Raw genomic sequence first — 18440 nt, forward strand, 5'->3', positions numbered from 1 at the left:
TTCCCATTACTGGGGATGGAACCTGAGACTTAAGGCTTCACAGCAAGCACACCACCATGGAGCCACATCCCTGCCCTGCAAAGAGGTTTCTGATTCTGGTCTTTTAAAGACACACTGAAAGTGGTATGAATGAAATGAAAGGGTGCCTGAGTTTTGTTTCAAAAGAACGGGGTGAGGTGATGTGGAGAAACAAGACTAGGTCTGGCGGGGACGAGAGGCCCCTGGGGTCAATGCAGCAGGTGCCACACAGAAGCCTGGAAATGGGCAAATACATCCAGTGGATGGTTTAGTCATAGTTCCTGAAAATACCTAAGATGTGTAACCCCATGTAGATGGACTATGGCTGCTTTGTACTGTCCTAATTCTTTACGTGTGTAAAACTGGACAAAAGGTAAGCTGTTTTGCCAGGCGTGATGGTGCACACCTATAATCCCAGCAGCTTGGGAGGCTGAGGCAGGAGGGTCCCAAGTTCGAGACCAACCTTAACAACTTAGAGAGGTTCTAAAACTTGGTAAGACATGGCCTCAAAAAATAAAAAGGGCTGGAGATGTATCTTAGTAATCAAGCACCTCTGGGTACAATTCCTGGTACCAAAACCAACCAACAAACAAAAACACAAGATAAGCTGTTTCATAGATCAAATAAAATAATTTAAATTGGAGTCTTACAATCAATCAAAGGCATCTCACATAAATTAGTGGCACCGGTCAGGTCAGGCACCGGTGACCAAGAGGAAGCAGATTAAAAGCTGCCGATCAAGGCTTTATTGAGATTTGCTCCTGGGCGAGACTCTGTAGTCCAACAGAGTGGGTCCAGGGAAGTCGCACCCAGGCTCAGATGGATTGTAAATTTATCAGGCTGAGGGCAGGAAGGGAGGGCTTGGGACAGGAAGGGGAGGTTTTTAGGGTCGCTTGTCCTCCGGGGTTGGTCAGAGGACCTGGCTGAGCTCCATGTCCTTCCAGGATCACTCAGGAGACCCCACTGATTGACGATGGTTATCACTGCTTGTCTGGTGGCCCCTGATTGGTTGTTGCCTGGTGCTTTGATCCCTTAGCCTCCTCAACATACCTAGCATCCTGGCCTCTTTGATGATACAGGGCGCCAAATTCCATCTGGCTACTTCCTGCTGGCTAAGGGCTCTGGGAGGAAGGGTGTCAGTTTGGTGGAGGCCACTGTGGGGGTGTAGGAGCATCTGGTTGTAGGTCATTCTGGTGATTTCACTCGTGCTTTCAGGCGAACCTGAGCAGGCAGGGAGCGACCATTAACAGAAGTCCTATTACTAACAGAGGAGTGAGAATGGGAGTCAGCCACGTAGTGAGGGTTGAGTTTAGCCAGCTTGGCCAGGGTCCTTTGATTGTTGCTATTTAAGCCTTTTGCCCAATTAACGGAGGGTGTCGACGTTCTTTTCAACCAATCCAGTGTCATGGATGTAGTAGCAGCATTCTTCTTTCAGGAATAGACAGATTCCTCCTTGGTCTGCTGTCAGGAGATGGAGGGCTCCACAGTTCTGTAATGACACTTGGGCAATGGATGTTATTTGCCTTTGTAGGGAAGCGAGAGAGGCGGCAGATGCTTCTTCCACTTCCCTAAGTTGTTCAAGCTTCTGAGTAGCGGTTACTGCGTAACCAAGTCCTCCTGCCCCCAGCAGCAGGGGAAATTCCCTGAGGGGTTACGAAAAAGAGGTGCTTCCTCAAAGGATGGAGGGGGTGGCCCTTGGGGTCTGGTTGAGCTGGAGGAGTTGGTCATGAGCTGTGGGAGTCCGTCTTGGGTATCAGGGGCTGGAGGTCTTGAAGGAGTAGTTGATTGACCTGCTGGTTGGTGAATCCGTGTATCTGATCTTGCAGGAACTTCTGTAGGCAAGTTAACAGACGTGGTCTTATTAGGAGAAACTTGAAGAGGACTAATGGGGTCCTGTGAGGGGGAGGAGCCAAGGCCACACTTGACTGATCCTTCCCATGGAGACTGTTGGCCTAGTTGCTGTCTCCTCTTTCCTAGCTGTTCTTGTCTGTTGGCACCTGATTGGTTGTTCCTGGTGCTTTGTTCCCGGAGCCACCTCAACTGACCTAACAAGTGGCATTTTTGTCTTTTTGAGTGGTACATTAAAAAACAACTTGTCCTAACTGATGGCATTTTAGAAGAGATAATAAATAGTAATCACAGCAGGAGTCTCAAAGTGCAAGAGAAAACAAAGACAGCACGTGGAAGAAACATGAAAGGTAGAAGTGACCTGAGGAGAACCAGCAGCTTCTACACCTAACGACTGACCCTCCCCCAAGCCTGAGTTTAGAAGCGCTTTGGAGGATGTTAGATAAAACCAACAGCACAAAAGCTGTTCCAAAGAGATCTTTTATCCAAAGCCTTTTAAAAAAACTTTAAATACATGTATATATGAATTATAAATACATACATACATAATTACATATATACACATAAACTATATGTACATAAAATATATTTTATGTGTAAATTAATATTTTCTGTATATATACATAATATATACATATTATACACACACATATAGATCTATATCTTTTTTTTTTTTTTTTGAGACAGGGTCTTGCTAAATTGCTGAGGCTGAACTCAAAGTTAGGATCCTCCTGCCTGGGCCTCACAAATCACCGGGATAACAGGCATGTGCCACTATGCCCAGCTTAATTTTCATATTTTAAACAGGTATATAAAATGATTATGTGGATCATCTTATTCAAAACCAGCCAAGGACTCTTGAAGGACCTAGAATTAGACCAGAGACCTTGCATCTAATAGAAGAAAAAGGAGACCCAAATCTTCATCAAGTCGGATTAGGCCCCAGCTTCCTTAACAAGACTCCTAAAGCACAAGACATAAAATCAAGAATCAATAAATGGGATGGATTCAAAGTAAAAAGCTTCTTCTCAGCAAAAGAAGCAATCACTGAGGTGAAGACAGAGCCTCCAGGACGGGACCAAATTTTTACCACACACACATCAGAGCACTAATCTCCAGGATATATAAAGATCTCAAAAAAAAAAAAAAACAACAACAGCCAAACAACCCAATCAATAAGTAGGCTAAGGAGCTGAACAGACACTTCTCAGAAGACATACAAATAATCAACAAATATATGAAAAGTGTTCAACATCTTTAGTAATTAGAGAAATGCAAATCAAAACTACTCTGATTTCATCTCACCCCAGTCAGAATGGCAGTTATCAAGAATACAAGCAATAATAAGTGTTGGAGAGGATGTGGGGGGAAAGGTACACTCATTCCTTGCTGGTGGGACTGTAAATTGGTGTAACCACTTTGGAAAGCAGTGTGGGGATTCCTCAGAAAACTTGGAATGGAACCACCATTTGACCTAGCTGTCCCACTCCTCAGTCTATATCCAAAGGACTTAAAATCAGCATACTATAGTGACACAGCCACATCAGTGTGGCTATGTTTTTAATAGCTAAATTCACAATAGCTAAACAGTGGAACCAACCTAGATGCCCATCAATAGATGAATAAAGAAACTGTGGTAATATACACAATGGAATATTACTCCGCATTAAAAAAGAATAAAAGTATGGCATTTGCAGGTAAATGGATGGAGTTGAGAATATTATGCTAAGCAAAGTAAAGCAATCCCCAAAAACTAAAGGCCGAATGTTTTCTCTGATTAGCGGATGCTGATCTATGATTAGAGGGGCAGGCATGGGAAAGTAGAGAATCTTTGGATTGGGCAAAAGGGGAGAGTGGGGAAGGCTTCTGGGGGCTAGGAAAGATGGTGAAATCAGATGGACATCTTTACCCTAGGTACATGTATGACTGCACAAACGGTGCGTCTCTACAACGTGTACAACCAGAAAATTGAAATGTTGCACTCCGTTTTTGGTACGGTGAATTGAAATGCATTCTGCTGTCATGTACAACTAAGTAGAACAAATAAAAATGATAATAAAAAAAGAAAAAAGAAAAGAAATTCCACTTGTGCAAAATTTTTTCTATAAACTTCTAAAAGATAAAGACTTACGATGTAAAGGTCGGGCGAACGTCAGAGGAAAAGACCACCAAGAGACTGTCTCATGCAACAGCAAAGGGTTTATTGGGGGTCCAGCATGCTGGGGCTCAGAGCTCACCTCAGAGGAGCAGAGAACCAAGAGCCCCGAGAACAGCTTAAACAGAGCTTATATACATTCTTTGGAAAGGGCTGGGACTTCATATACGTCATAACAAATCATCACACGCCGCGGGAAAATCAAACAACAACTCTTAACTATGATTAGTACATTCACTGGCGGGAACAAGTTGGGTAGGGGTGATTGGTCAGCACAAAGAAGGGTATACATTCGAACTGATTGGCTTAAGCCCTGAGGTGTATACGTGCTGGACTGCACTGTTTCTTTCTGGGAGGGTGGGTTGTTTTTACAGAACAACCAGATTGTCAGGGGAGATTTCAACATACATTTACTGGTCTCTCCGGGAGTTGTTTTAACTGCCACATGAATTTCAGGTTCCAAATGCAACTTAACAGAACTTAAAAGCTTTACAGGTCTTGAAACAAACCTTATCCTTTACTTTTCAATTTCTTTATCCTTTCAACAACAGGTAGCCACAGTACCATCATCACATGCACACTGACTGTTCCTTAGTGTTGCTCACAGCCATCTCATGATTCTAGTGAGTGGCCATGAGTCTGACCAACAGTGAGGGTCTGAATGGCGTCTCACAAAATACACAGGCTCTGAGCACAAGCACCAGGAGAGGGTTCTGGGACACATGACTGTCTCCCTCTGGTGCCCCAGTGGCTAACACAGAGCTCATCATCATCTACTGAGGGACAACAAGGAAAAAAATTCACCCACTTGGTGGCCTTCCCAACAGCAAAACCATCAAAGAAAAATCCAAACTATGAAAAGCAAAAAAACTGGCCCAGCCTGTGCCTCTCCCCAGCTCACAGTTTGAGCTCCTACAACCTTTCACGCACTTCTCCTTTCAACTGCCCACAGAACACCTGCATACACAACCAGCCATGAAGAAAGCCAGAGACCTGCTCATCTGTTCTGAGGCAATCTGGAGACATTACATTTGGATGTATTTATGAAACCCAAGTTTAGATGCATAACATTATCTTTTATAAATCTCTAATATAATGATATATATACTCAATTTTTAAAATTAAGTATACTCTATATTTACAAGAGGCAAATGGTTTTGGACACTTGTGGAAAGATTCAAATGTCCAGAGGGATGGGGAAAAATACATTGCCATAGAGTAAAACTATGATATCAAAGGAACTTCTGAGTGGAATTTAGATTTTAATTAACCAGGAAAATAAAACCAACAATTTTTCAATTTGTAAATGCTGAATCCCAAGAAATGAGGTTCATCACAAGTTTCAGAAATGCTTCCATTATTTGCTGCCATCAGTTATTATTTAATTTGGGAAAAGTACTGTGTTTTTAAGTTATACACAGGAAAATAAAATACGCAAGACATCTGAGGCCTGGGATGAAAGTGGCTTGAATTCCAGTTCCTAATTTAAACAGAACAAAGTAAACCATGGAAGTCCTAGAGGGAAATATATAACCTTCAAAAGGAGGCTTTCTAAGCAAAACACAAGCCAGAAGTGATCTAGGACTGATAAATTTGCTATATTAAGGTTTAAAACTTCTGTGGATTTTCTAAACTTTACTGAGAAAAAATAAATAAAAATGAAGTCAATATATCTGATAGACAGAAGGCTCATGTCCTTAACTTATAAGAAGCTTATCCCAATCAACAAGGAAAAGAAACCACCCAATTAAAAAATGGGCAAAGCACCCGAACTGACAGATGTCCAAAGTGAAAGTGCAATGGCCAGTGAACATGAAAATGGAGTCCGCACTCTCCTAACTTAGAAAGTGCAGGTGTAAACTAGGAGAGATGTTTCAGGGACCAGATGACAATCAGTAAAGTCTGATAATACTCAGGGCAAGGACGGGTGGTACAGAGGGACATAAATTGCTGCAACCTTTGAGGAGGTGATCTGGCATTACTTGACATTTACATCTAATGCGGCATCAATTTCAAGGTATTTCAAGCAATTTCAAGACATTTCCCCTATTGCTCTACTTGCAAAAGTTCAACAATCTATGTACAAAAAGTTCAGATTGTTAAAATAAGTGACATAAATTTGGAAACAAAAAATATTCAGCAATAGGGAGCAGGTAACAAAAATCAGGTCTGTGCATACGCGGGGACACTAGGCAATCAGTACCAGAACAGAGGGGAATCTGCTTATGCTAACCCAGGATCACTGAGGACAAAACCAAGCAAGAAGGGCAAGGTGCAAACTCACGGCTGTAACATGACGTCTTGGTGAAGCTTTTTACAAGGTTAAGGGTGATAGCTGGACACAAAATTTCTGAAAATATAGTTTTGGAAAGAGACAACAGTAACTGCTAACCATGATTTCTTACACCAACACACTATCATGTGTATTACTATTGCTTTGAAAGTGTCAGTATGAAGCAACTGACGGTTTTTCAGTTCTATGTGAATATATATCACAAACTAGATATTCACTAGGGAAACTTTAAAGAAAAGTCTAAGGAAGAAAATTTAAATGATTGGTAAACCTACTAACCCACATAAACACTTAACAGTGTATAGTCTACTAGATTTTCCTTAACATATAAATGACTTTAAAAAATCAAGATTACTGACACAGTAATTATTTATCATATAAGTAATTACTTATTATGTAAGTGATTTTTCACAAGCTAGAGAATATTACATTGGACAGCTATCCTATAACTAGGCCAGATTGGACTTGCTCTTCTAATTTTTCACTATTATGCACAATACAATGGTGACTTGACCCTTTTAAAATACCCACTGTCCTCAGATGTAGGCCTTGGAGCTCTTCTTTCTTTATGCTGAGAAGCTTTGTGGTTTACCACAAGGTTTGTGAGCCCAGACTTCTAGACGCTCAGTGAGGGGGAAAGTGAGGCCAGCAGCAGGGCCCTGGGCTCCCAGTGGGGCAGCCAGGCCTCTGCACACCACCACCTCCATGTCCAGAGTCACCCCACTCACCTGCAGCTCCCTGCCCATCCCCCATAGCCACCAGAACATGGACCCATCTCTTCCTTCCCTCTTTGGCTGTCATATTGAAAAGATTTCTTACTTAAAAGACAAAATGCCTCATCAATAGGAAGCTAAAGAAAACTCTGAGGTAGAGGACGAGGACCTGCTGGCTCAGCCACACAGGCTTGGTGAGGGGCCCAGCACCTCCAGTTTGTAGGCACAGAAGCAAACTCCCGAAATGAAACCTCCCTCCAGAGCATTTCCTCAAGAACGGCAGGGAAATAAGACTCTCTCCTCCTATTTCACAGGGTTATTAGGAGAGTTAACTGAGGTCACCTTGAAAAGAATCTGCAACTATACCTCAATATACCCCATCGTAATCAATGTACCACAGGAAAGAAAACACTGTGGGTTGAAGTTTGAAATAGTTTAACGCTGACTGCAAGACACATTCCAGGGTCAGAGACACTAAAGTGTCTTAGAAATGGTGAAATACAACATAAGAAGTTACTTGGCTGGACTGGCTCGCTACCTTAAGGATGAGGCTGAAACGAGGATACATACTTTGGAAATACCTGCTGATTATGAACTTCAGGAAAATCTCCAATTTTTTCAGCCTCTTTTAAAGGCCAGGAACTATGAAAGTATCAACTAAATTGCTTCAAAGGCAGCTGACTCTGGCTCATGGTGGCCCCTTTCTTAGGAAATGGCGTGAAGGAAAAGGGAGGCTGAGTCCACTCTTGTGGATGATCTAATAGGAAACAACCAACATATGAAAGACTCTTTCAATGGGATCAACTTTCCAAAGCTATGAACTGGGCTGGATGCAGTGGGGGAGGCTGAGGCAGGAGGAGGGCAAGGTCAAGACCAGCCTGGGTAACTTAGCAAGACCCTTCTCAAAATAAAAAGTAAGAAGGGCTGGGGATGTGGCTCAGTGGCAGAGTGCTTGCCCAGCATGCACAAGGCCCTGAGTTCAATACCTTGTGTTGATGGGGGCATTCCAACATAAAATGCTTCTAAACATACTTTAAATTCCATGATATAACTGATATTTAAGAAACAATATACATATTCAGAGAGGCTTTGTCACAAATTTGATACATTGATTGTTCCACTTTTATTTTTTTTTTTATGGTAATGGGGACTGAACTCCCGGACACTCAAACCACTGAGCCACATCCCCAGCCCTATTTTGTATTTTAATTAGAGACAGGGTCTCACTGAGTTGCTTAGAGCCTCACTTTTGCTGATGCTGGCTTTGAACTCAAAATCCTCCTGACTCAGCTCCCGACCCTCTGGGATTACAGGCATGTGCCACTGCATCCCACAAGGTAACAGTTTTAATCATTCATTTAAATTAAAAAGTGGCATTGAAATTCTATGGAACTCCTGTGCAATTCCCTTGCACAGAAGATGGAAGGAAACCCTCATCATTATACAAAATACATATATGTTGGTGTGAGGGGGAAGGAAAGAAAAAAGAATGAGAGAGAGAAATGTATCACACTAGATTGGGTAGAGAGAGGTAATACGGGGGAGGGGAGGGGAGGGGGGATAGGGAGGGCAGCAGAATACAACAGACACTAGTATTACTGTATGTATATATGTGGCTGTATAACCAATGTGATCCTGCAATCTGTACACGTGGAAAAATGAGAATTCATACCCCATTTGAATCAAATGTATGATATGTGAAGATCGTTGTATTGTCTTGAGCAATTAATAAAAATAAAAATTAAAAAAAAACAACAAAAAAAGAAATTCTATGGAACTTATGATTCACTAGATAAAACTGAAATTTTGTATTATTATTCATTGTATTATTATTCAATTTACCAATTTAAGTGGTAATATTTTTGTTATTTTAATTTTTATATTTATCAGAAATTTTTTTATTTTATTGCTTTTGTTTCCTTTATATAGGTCCTGCATAGGCACAATTTTATTTGACTGTTACACTGTGAATATTTTCCCACATTCATAAATATGATTCACAACTATGATTTTTTAATGCCTACCCGTTGAATTAAGTTCTTTATTAACATGCATTTTACTATTTTAATATCAAGTATAAGACTGTTGAACTTCAAAGGCTATTTAGATTTACTATTCTTTCAACTATGACACTTTCTGGAGGGACAATGAGGTTAACTTATACACCTGTTAACTTACACTTATGTGAGTGAAGTTCATGTTTGAAACACATGTGTGCATGTGCACACACACCGCATGCACAATCCATTGTAGCATCCACGTTGATAGAGTGAACTCTTTCTACTCTTTGCCGTGCTGGGGATTGAACTCGGGGCCTTGTGCAAGCTGGACCAATGCTCTACCACTAAGCCACAGCCCCAACCCAAGTTCTTTCTTAATCATGCAAGTAACACCACTTACTAAATGGGACCCATGGCATTTAAGTGAGGACTCTACAACAGGGGACAGTTTCAACAAGTACAAGGTTACATCCTCTTCAGTAAGTTTGGAAAACCCATGATTTTTTGTGTCTTGGAGATCTAGAATTTCAAAAGCGATTTCCTCATTGTCACGAGGGGCAAAGTTGCAACATATGCAGTCGAGGGGGAGAAATAAAGAATGGCCTGCACTTCTGCCCTTTTCAATGCTTTATTCACTAGAATCACTCAATAAAATTTCACTCTATAGGTTCTTAACCAAGAAGAGAACCATCGTTCATGCTAGGCACTGCAATAGACATAATCAATTCACAGCAAACGATTCTAGATTAATTCTAAGCACTGCAAACACACTTAATCATGACAGGCTAATGACAGACATTCCCTCTGCGAGCTAAGTTCAAAAGTCTCAAGCCTTAGGCTTTATGTCCAGCCGATACAAACTCACTCAGACTGCAGTGATCAGGTCAGGAACCAAGGCAGGCTTCTCCTGGAATGGAGCTGACGGCCGGCTGAGGAGAGGGTCACAGGGAGAAGTTGCGGCTTCACCAGGGTCAAGATGTGGCTGTAGAGTTGGAGAGCGGTAAGGATCAGGCCCAAGATGACAAGTGATGAGATGTCAGTCCAGGTCCTCATCAGACTCTCCAGCTTGGGTGCATCCTTGTTTTGGCTGGCTGAATGTCTGTTCATTTGCTCTATTATTTATACTAAATTTTGGGGCTTTTGACCCCCCCCTTTCAATTCTTATCAGTTACCACCAGATTTCTCAGTGACAACATTCACCCTGGGGTTAAAACATCTGGTCTGGTGGTCCCTCCCTGATTTTCTCACCTTTCCATTTTTCAGGGGAGAACAGCCTGACAAAGGCTTCACTCTGTATCTCAGGATGGGGAGAAGTGACTTGTTTGTGTCTGAGGCCATACTGGAGGGCTCCCTTAGGCATGCCAGGTGAGACTTCAGGTTTCAAACTGAAGTTTTTAAAATGGAGTTGCTTAGGCTCAGGCCTAAGGCCATCCTTACACTCCTGAAATAGAAAAGCACACTGGCTTCCACAGAGGGTCTCCAACTGCAGCCCAGCTCAGCAGGACTCAGGAGCAATGACCTCATAAGTCCACATAACTGAGGACAAGGAGGGCTGGCGGAGAGTCAGAGGCAGATGTGGGTCAACAGTGCAGGTGTGCGAGGATGAGGGGCACGCTCGAACAAGAAGAGTTGGAAAAGAGCCTTTTTCAAGCAGGGAAAAGATGATCAGAAATAAAATTCCCAAGGCCTCTGGGTCTAAAATACTCCTCTAAGGGTCAAAGTCAACTCAGAAAAAAATGATGCTGTGGGCATGAGGGGGAGAGACCAGCGGGCCCAGCTCTAGCCACCTCTCTTCTCCTTGCACCTAAATCCACAGGTACAACCAAGCCTGTGGTACTCCAGCCCCATGACCTGACCCTCATTTCTGTGTCACTACGCCACTAATCCAGGTACCACAAGACTTCCACACTAAAATGATCCGCATCTTCACAGTGGAAAATTCCACAGTCACCACACAGCCCGGGGAAGCACAGGACATGGTGCTGTGTGAAAAGAGTGGCAGTCCATTGTTGGAGCAGCAGATCACTAGCCAGCTAATCCCTTCTGATTTTTCTATATCTGCTGAACATTCTAGAATGATCATGAATTCCCTTGGTTATCCAAAATTTAACCTACTGCTAAACTGTGAACTCCATCTCCATTGATTGCCTGACAAGCTAATTTAGTCCAGATCACACTTTCAAACACTATCACAAATAGGAAGCATAGGTTGAACTTTTCAAGATGAGATGTCCTATCTCCTCAGCTAAGGCCCAGCTAAAAACAGTGCGTGCCTTCTTGGTGTGATTCTAAATCAGCAGGGTATCTGGGGCACAATTCAATACCTTTAGGCCTCAGGTGCCCCAAATAAGGGGCTCCAAGTAAACTAGCGCTCTCCAAATACAGCTGTGGCATGTGAGATAATTCTAGGTGCTACTTGAACAAGATCATGCATTTTTAGTTTAACAATCACTAAAATGTTAATTCTTTAAAAATCAAGACAGGAAAGCACCCCTACTTTCCTGTTGCAGGAGGTGGAAGTGTGTGCCAGTCTACGTACATTTAGTGAAGAAGCTGTAGGGTCTGTACTGCTGGCCTGACCAGCTGCTGGCAGGAGAGATACAGCACTGTGTCTGCAGCGCATGGCTCAAGCTGGTGAAGTGTCTGCTCTCTCTGGCTCCCCGCAGCGACAAAGGGCCTACAGAGAGATGAAACAAAACCAAGTTAGACATCCCTGGCTGTGGCGCTGCCAGCACCAAATAACTGTCACTAAAGTCACTAAAAATTCTAATCTTTTGAAAATCATATTTGAGGACAATTGTTCTTTAAACCAAACTTTTGGCTGATAGCCAGCTAAATGCCCATCCTCATTAGAGAGGTTACAGTTGCTTCACCCAGTGGATGTCCCAGTCTCAAGAAAGCTCTGTACAGCCAGGGTTTCTGCCCTGCATTATCCAGCCCAAGCTCCTGGGCTGCTCTGGGCAAATGGCGCCCTCTGCTGTATGCAGCTGGGAAGTGGGCAGATGAGGAAAGACCTTCAAGTGAAATGTTCAGAAGAACAAGACTCAATGTGTAGAGGGTACCCTGCCCTTTATATTCAAAACACAGGGAGGCAGGGAAGGCATGTTGTAGACAACTCCAGAAGATCACGCAAGAAACTGAAGAGCGGCTGCCTCTGTGGAAGAAAACAGGGGCATTTAGGGCTGGATGTGAAAGACCCGCATTTTTGTATTTTGAGGGATTTTTTTTTAACCACATGCATTTATTACTTGAGAAATTGTTTTAGAACAGCCATGTCCGAGAGGAAGCCATCTGACCAGTCCCAGGGATGGCGGTGTCATGTGAGGAAGAAGGCAGAGGTGACAGGAACAGGTGGTGATGCAGGAGTGGGACAGTGCTGGCAAGATCAGTGCATGCACAGATTCTTGAGCTCTGTGCTTCACTAGAGAAGTGACAGGGTTAAAACAGCCCTGGAGGGAAAGTGGCCTTAGGGTATTGGCTTGGTAAACAGAAAAAAAAAACCTGACAACAGCTGTTTTCAAGTCTGAGTGAAGCCATGCAGAGGACAGTCACTGCGGCTTCATCAGCAGCACCAACCATGGCTCACAGGGCCAGAGAAAGAAGGTGGGTAAGGACAGGGAGAGCGACATCTAAGGGTGGTAGGAAGCCGTCGAAATAGTTCCACTGAATACAGACAATGAAACACAAAGGGATAATCTTTAATTACCAGAGAGCATTTAATAACAACCCTTTTGTTTCATAAATTAAGAAATCGAACCCGGGCCACACGCATGCCAGGCGAGCGCGCTACCGCTTGAGCCACATCCCCAGCCCAAGTCAGGCAATTATTAATTCCAGGAAAAAGAAACTGTAACAGTAGACTACTACCTAGCTCAGCTCTGAATGTGCACATAAATTAATAACAAGCAATGTCCAGTGATACAGTCCAAACTGTGCTTCTACCTATATTGGAAGAAAGTAGGGGTAAGGATAGACTGTTACATCTCCAATTAGCATAACAATGTTGATTGAAGAACAGCAGACACAACAGATTTAGAAATATAACCAGAGGAAGGTGAAAGAATTGAAAGTGTCCCTAGATGGTGGGAAGGAGCAGGAAAGGACTAGGAGTGAAAGCTCTGAGTCTTTCACTACCTTATGGAAGCTGGATATATATATTTTTTTAATCCTGGTGTGGTGCTGGGGATTGAACTTCGGGCCTTGGGCACCCTAGGCAAGGCTCAACCTCTGAGCCACACCCCCAGCCTGGAAGTTAATATTTTAAGGAATAGCACAGCAACCTGCAGTGGGGACAGCTCTCCCTATTTACAGAGGAGGAAACCCAGGTGTCTGTGCACCTGGAAGCTGAGGTGGGAAGTGTCGCTCCAAATCAGTACTCCTTCCCAAAGCCCATCCTGGGCCACCCCTCAGCCAACAGTGGTCTTCGCTGGTCTTCCTCCCAGAAGCCTTTCCCAGGCCCCTACCAGCTCAGGTCAGGGCAGTGCCTGGCACATGTTAAGGGGCAAATGAGTTGTTTATAAATCAGTGAGTGAATCAACCAAGCCACAAATCAAACTGGTTGATTCACAGTGGGTGTGACAGGTCCTAGGAAATCTGCCACTATGCAGAAAGCCCTGTCAGCTGGACTTCTCCCAGGATCTCCAAGGCATCTCATAGGCCAGTCTCCAAGAGGAAAAGGCAGGAGACCCACAGGGAAGCCCAGCACTCAGGAGTCCCAGAAGCTCAGGGCACAGCAGGACTTCAGCTCTGCCCCACACAGCCCAGGTGAAAGGGCCTGGCTTCCCTGCACAGCAAGGTTGGCCTGGCCTCCACTTCCCAGAGGGTGGCAGAAGAGAGGCCCTGCACTATGTCAAGGGAAGTCTGTGTCCACAGGAGGGGGCATCACAGCAGCCAGACAGCTCCTTGACCAGCCCTGCCATCACTGGTGTGGGATTTTTTTTTTTTTTTTTTTTGGTACCGGGTATTAAATTCAGAGGTGCTTAACCACAGAGCCACATCCTTACTCCTTTTTATTTTTTATTTTAAGACAGGGTCTTGCTAAGTGGTTGAGGTTATTCTTGAACTTGTGATCCTTCTGCCTCAGCCTCCTGAGTCGCTGGGATTACAAGTGTGCACCACTGCGCCTGGCCTGGCTGTGTGACCCTGAACAAGTCACTACGCTCCTCAGAGACTCACCTTATCATCTCTAAATGGGAATAATCTCATGAAAGCCAGTGTGAGGGCTGAACGAGGTGACATGTTTAAGCCCAGTGCACAGCACCTGCTCAACCATGGAGACCATTATGTTTTAAAGCCTTGAACTACATCAACTGCACTCATAAGAAATTTGAAAAATACTCAAGACTGTACATTACCATCATCAAGGACATGCTTTGTCCATTTACATTTTAAAATCTACAGAAACTATTATTAAATCTATGGGAAAAGGTAGTTCCCAAATGAATCTCACCATTGCTGAGCGCCAAAACAGAAACTGTGGAAAGGTGTTCAGGAAAGCTGCCTGCACAGAAACGACCTGTCAACCAAAAGTAAATAAATAAAAAAATGTTTCTTTCTTCCAGTGCTGGGGTTCAACCCAGGGCCTCGAAACTGGAGTCCCGGTGCTTCGCCACTGAGCCACATCCCCCCCACTACTTTTTTTGAGACAGGGTCTCCCTAAGTGGCCCAGACTGGTCTCCAACTTCTAATTCTCCTGCCTCAGCCTCCCAATTTCCTGGGATTACAGGCAAGAACTACTGCCCTCAGCAAAAATTGGTTTTGTTTTCTGGTGCTGGGATAGAACCAGAGCTCAGGCATGCTGGGCAGGTGCTCTTCCACTGCGCCACGTCCCCAGGCCCCCAGGCAAAACAACATTTTTAAAGATGCGTTCCCACATGAAGAGGAACATTGAAATATAACCTGAGCAGCTATTGTGGCTCACACCCACAAGCCCAGATACCCAGGAGGCTTAGGCAGGGGAACCCAAGTTCAGGTCTCAAAGATAAAAGGGCTGGGGATGTGGCTCCGCATCCCGGGTGCAATTCTCAAGTACCCTGCAAAAAAAAAAAAAAACACAATAAACACCCACAGATTATACTGTCCACAGAATTAAAGAACTGAGAGATGTGGACGAGTGATTTCCAGGCTCAGAGGCCATTGGCCAAGCAGCTGCCCCAAGGCTTCACCTTCTCTTCACCCTCCCATCCAACCAGGCACCATGCCTGGCTGTCTCCTTAAAAATTTTTCTGCCTGGCGGCCACACTTCTGCTCTCATCCTGCTGCCAGTTCTTTGTTCAGGGCTCTGCATCCCTGGGCCACAGGGTAAGGGTCTCCTAGTGGGTCTCTCACCTCTCCCCTGGAAATTACCACCTTTCTACACTAGGTGGCTTCTTCACTTCACAGCCCTGAGATGTCCTTTCCTGGGTCCCTGCTGCCAGTTAGGAATTCTGGGCACAGCCTGCAGGACTGCCACGTGGCCCCAGCCTTCCACACCAGCCTCCTGCTGCCCTTGCCTCACCCTCCCCACAGCCGTCCAGACCTGCAGTTAGTCGTGAGCTCACTCTGATACACTTGTGTGTCTCCACCAGTCCTCCTGGTTTGCAGCACAGCAGCTCTTACAAAACCTCCCTGACCCTCTGCCCTCTGGAGCCCCACGCACCAGGCTCTGACTACACTGCCCTGTGCAACCTTCACACAGCATCGTCCTCCAGAAAGGCCGGGACAGCACTTACGGGAAACTGGCTTTTGGCAAAGGGGCCATGACCACTCAATGGGGAAAAAATGGGTTCAATAAATGGTGTTGGAACAACAGGGTTCAAACCCACAGGAGAATGAAGTTGGAGCCCCACCTCACACTCTAGGCACAACTTAACTCAAAGTGCACCTATGACCTAAAGGTAAGAGGTAGAAAAGTGATCAGTGGTGACTTGGGCCTGGGCGCCATTGGGCAGCTGAGGGCCACTGGGCAGCTGGGGGCAATAACTAAAAAGTTGCCTTCTTGGAGTTATAAACTATTCTAACTAGTTTACAATGGTGAGTGCACAGGTTTGTGAAAATATTAAAACCAGTGAATTGTGTGCTTCAAATGGATGAACTTTATGGTATGTGAGTTGTATTTCAATGTGGCTGAAAAAACAACTTGAAAAATGGTTATACACAAGAAGGAAAAAGAGGGGGAAAGCCAGACTTTGGTGCCAGGCATTTTGGGTGAAAAAACCTTATGTCCCTTGCTCAATTTGTGTGCCTCCCTCCACCATGGTAACAGTGTAATAATAAAATCTACTCCGTGTAGGGATTGGGAAGACAGGGAAAATGCGTGAACAGACGAAGTGAGTCCTGGCACACAGTTTAGGGCTCATGAAGTCAACCAGCTATTTAAATGGGGCCTTGAAATAGGAGAAGGGGGAAGGAAAAGAAGTGGGGGGATAGGAGGAGAACATCACAAGGACAAAAGAAGAATATCAAGACCGGACATTCTAATGGGAGTTCATAACCCACTTGATTCTAATGTATGAAATATGATATGTCAAGAGCTTTGTAATGTTGTGAACAACCAATAAAAAAAAAAAAAGAATAAAAAAAAAAAAAAAAAAAGACCAGACATTCTGCCAAAGATCCCTGGTCAGGTTTTTTTTTTTTTTTTTTTTTTTTTTTCTCTGCAAAATGAGTTACTAAGAAAGAACTCTGTGGGTTTTAGGGGACTTTGGGTTTCAGAATTAGAAAAGCAGGACTGTGGACCTAACAACAAAATAATGCAGAGAAGGCAGGTGGCCGCCACACAGTGGCCCTGAAGCCAACCTTATGTGGCAGAGCAGCAGGGGCCTTCCTCAGGTGCATGCAAGGCTGGGAGGGGGGAGGCGACACCACGTGCTGACATCAGAGTCATCTCTGTACTGAGTCTCTGCACTGAGGCAACCTGTCAGCACAAATTAAACTGACTGAGGCCAGTGCTCTCCCACTCCACCTGGAGAATGACCATCGCCCTTCAGAGCTTCACAAGCGCCTCTCAGCCTTGAACCCCGGTGGACATCACCATGTGACCCCGGGGTCGTGCCTGCCTGCTAGGAAAGTGATGCTCGCCAGTTCCCTTCCCTTCACAGAGCATGCAGGAGCCATTTGGTAAACTGTGCAGCTGGCGGTCATTTTACAGCCAAGCGCCCCTACGCCCAGAGAGGCAAGGAACACGCGCAGGGCACCCAGCGACCACAGGCTGGATGGGAGAGCAGCGGGAGGCTGCTTGCCTCCCTCTGCCTGAAACCTGCAGGCTCCATCGAGCCCGGCTCCCAGGCGCTCCACGCCCTGTCCCCAAGCTCACGTGAAAATACATCGCCTAGAGCAGGCACGGGGTCCACAGCGCGCACCACTGCTGCCTCCCTCCGCGACAGCCTTCCCTCCTCCTGCCAGGACGTTCCCAGCCTGCGACGGGACATGCGAGACCCGAGGACCACGCCATAGCCCATATCTGGTTGGAGGGAATGTCCCAAAGGGCCAAGCATAGGCTGGTCAGCCATAGCCAAGGACTGCTCTGGCGCGGGCTGCGTGGGGCGGGGCGGGGCGGGGCGGGGCGGGGGCGGGGCGGGGGCGGGGCCAGCCCCAGGCGTCCCGCGCCCCAGAGGCGGGTGGGTCAGTTGGAGGTGGAAGCTCCTGCAGAACAGTGAGGTCGGGCAACCGCTGAGGACCCTGGCTCGCAAGGTACCCATGGCAGGGACAGGCCAAGTGTAGGGAGGATCCTAAGACAGAGGAAGTGTGGAGAAATTGAAACCCGCTCCAGGAAAGCCCTGGAGTTTTGGAGATGAAGTACTTTGCTGGGATCTCACATGCATCTCTGCATTCATTCTCATTCCAACGTGTGGTCCTCACACAGGCATATCCCAGCCCTAGGCCCTGTTTTCTTTCCTCACCTCAGGCTCCACTGTATGCAGTTTGGGAACAAATGATTCACAAATCTGCCACAGAGAAACGAGGAATATGTTGTAAGAAATCCTGCTCAAATGGTGTCTAACACTTCAGATCAGGATTAGAATGTCCAAATATATAGAAAAGTGAAAATACTGGCAAACTAGAGCCAGAGCCTATCAAGACTGGCACAGTTGGGCACTGCTGCACTTTGTGGCAGAGTAATGAGACAAGGCCAGTTCATTATGGGCAGCCCAGCTCACCGGGCACCTGGCTTGGTCTGTGTTGAGGTCAAGCCTTCAAATGCTGTAATGTCAGTAGCAAGTTTGGCTTTAATTTTGGTTGGCTTGTTTGTCTTTAACTTTTAACTTTGAAAAAAATTATAGATTCATAGGAAGTTCCAAAATTGATACAAAAATATCCCCTGCACCCTTCACCCAGTTTCCCGCAATGTTATTGTTTTCCAGAACTGTAATGTGAAAACCAGTAAGTTGGTGTTGGTGTAAGCCACTGAGTTTGCTCAGATTTTAGCAGTTTTT

The 18440-nt window shown here is 45.0% G+C and overlaps 1 long non-coding RNA gene and 1 pseudogene across 2 annotated transcripts in view; one reads left to right on the forward strand and one right to left on the reverse strand.

Moving 5' to 3' along the window:
- Window positions 1-18440, forward strand: part of LOC308632471 — a 224382-nt pseudogene that overhangs the window by 95228 nt on the left and 110714 nt on the right. The window lies entirely within an intron of this gene.
- On the reverse strand, window positions 11573-12376 carry LOC308632301. The gene is made up of 3 exons (XR_014018500.1): window positions 12276-12376; window positions 12090-12181; window positions 11573-11704 (listed from the first exon to the last, which is right to left on the reverse strand). It is a non-coding gene; the product is annotated as an uncharacterized lncRNA (long non-coding RNA).

The sequence above is a fragment of the Spermophilus citellus genome (genome assembly GCF_964194105.1).
Source record: "Spermophilus citellus genome assembly, chromosome: 13".
NCBI lineage: Eukaryota > Metazoa > Chordata > Mammalia > Rodentia > Sciuridae > Spermophilus > Spermophilus citellus.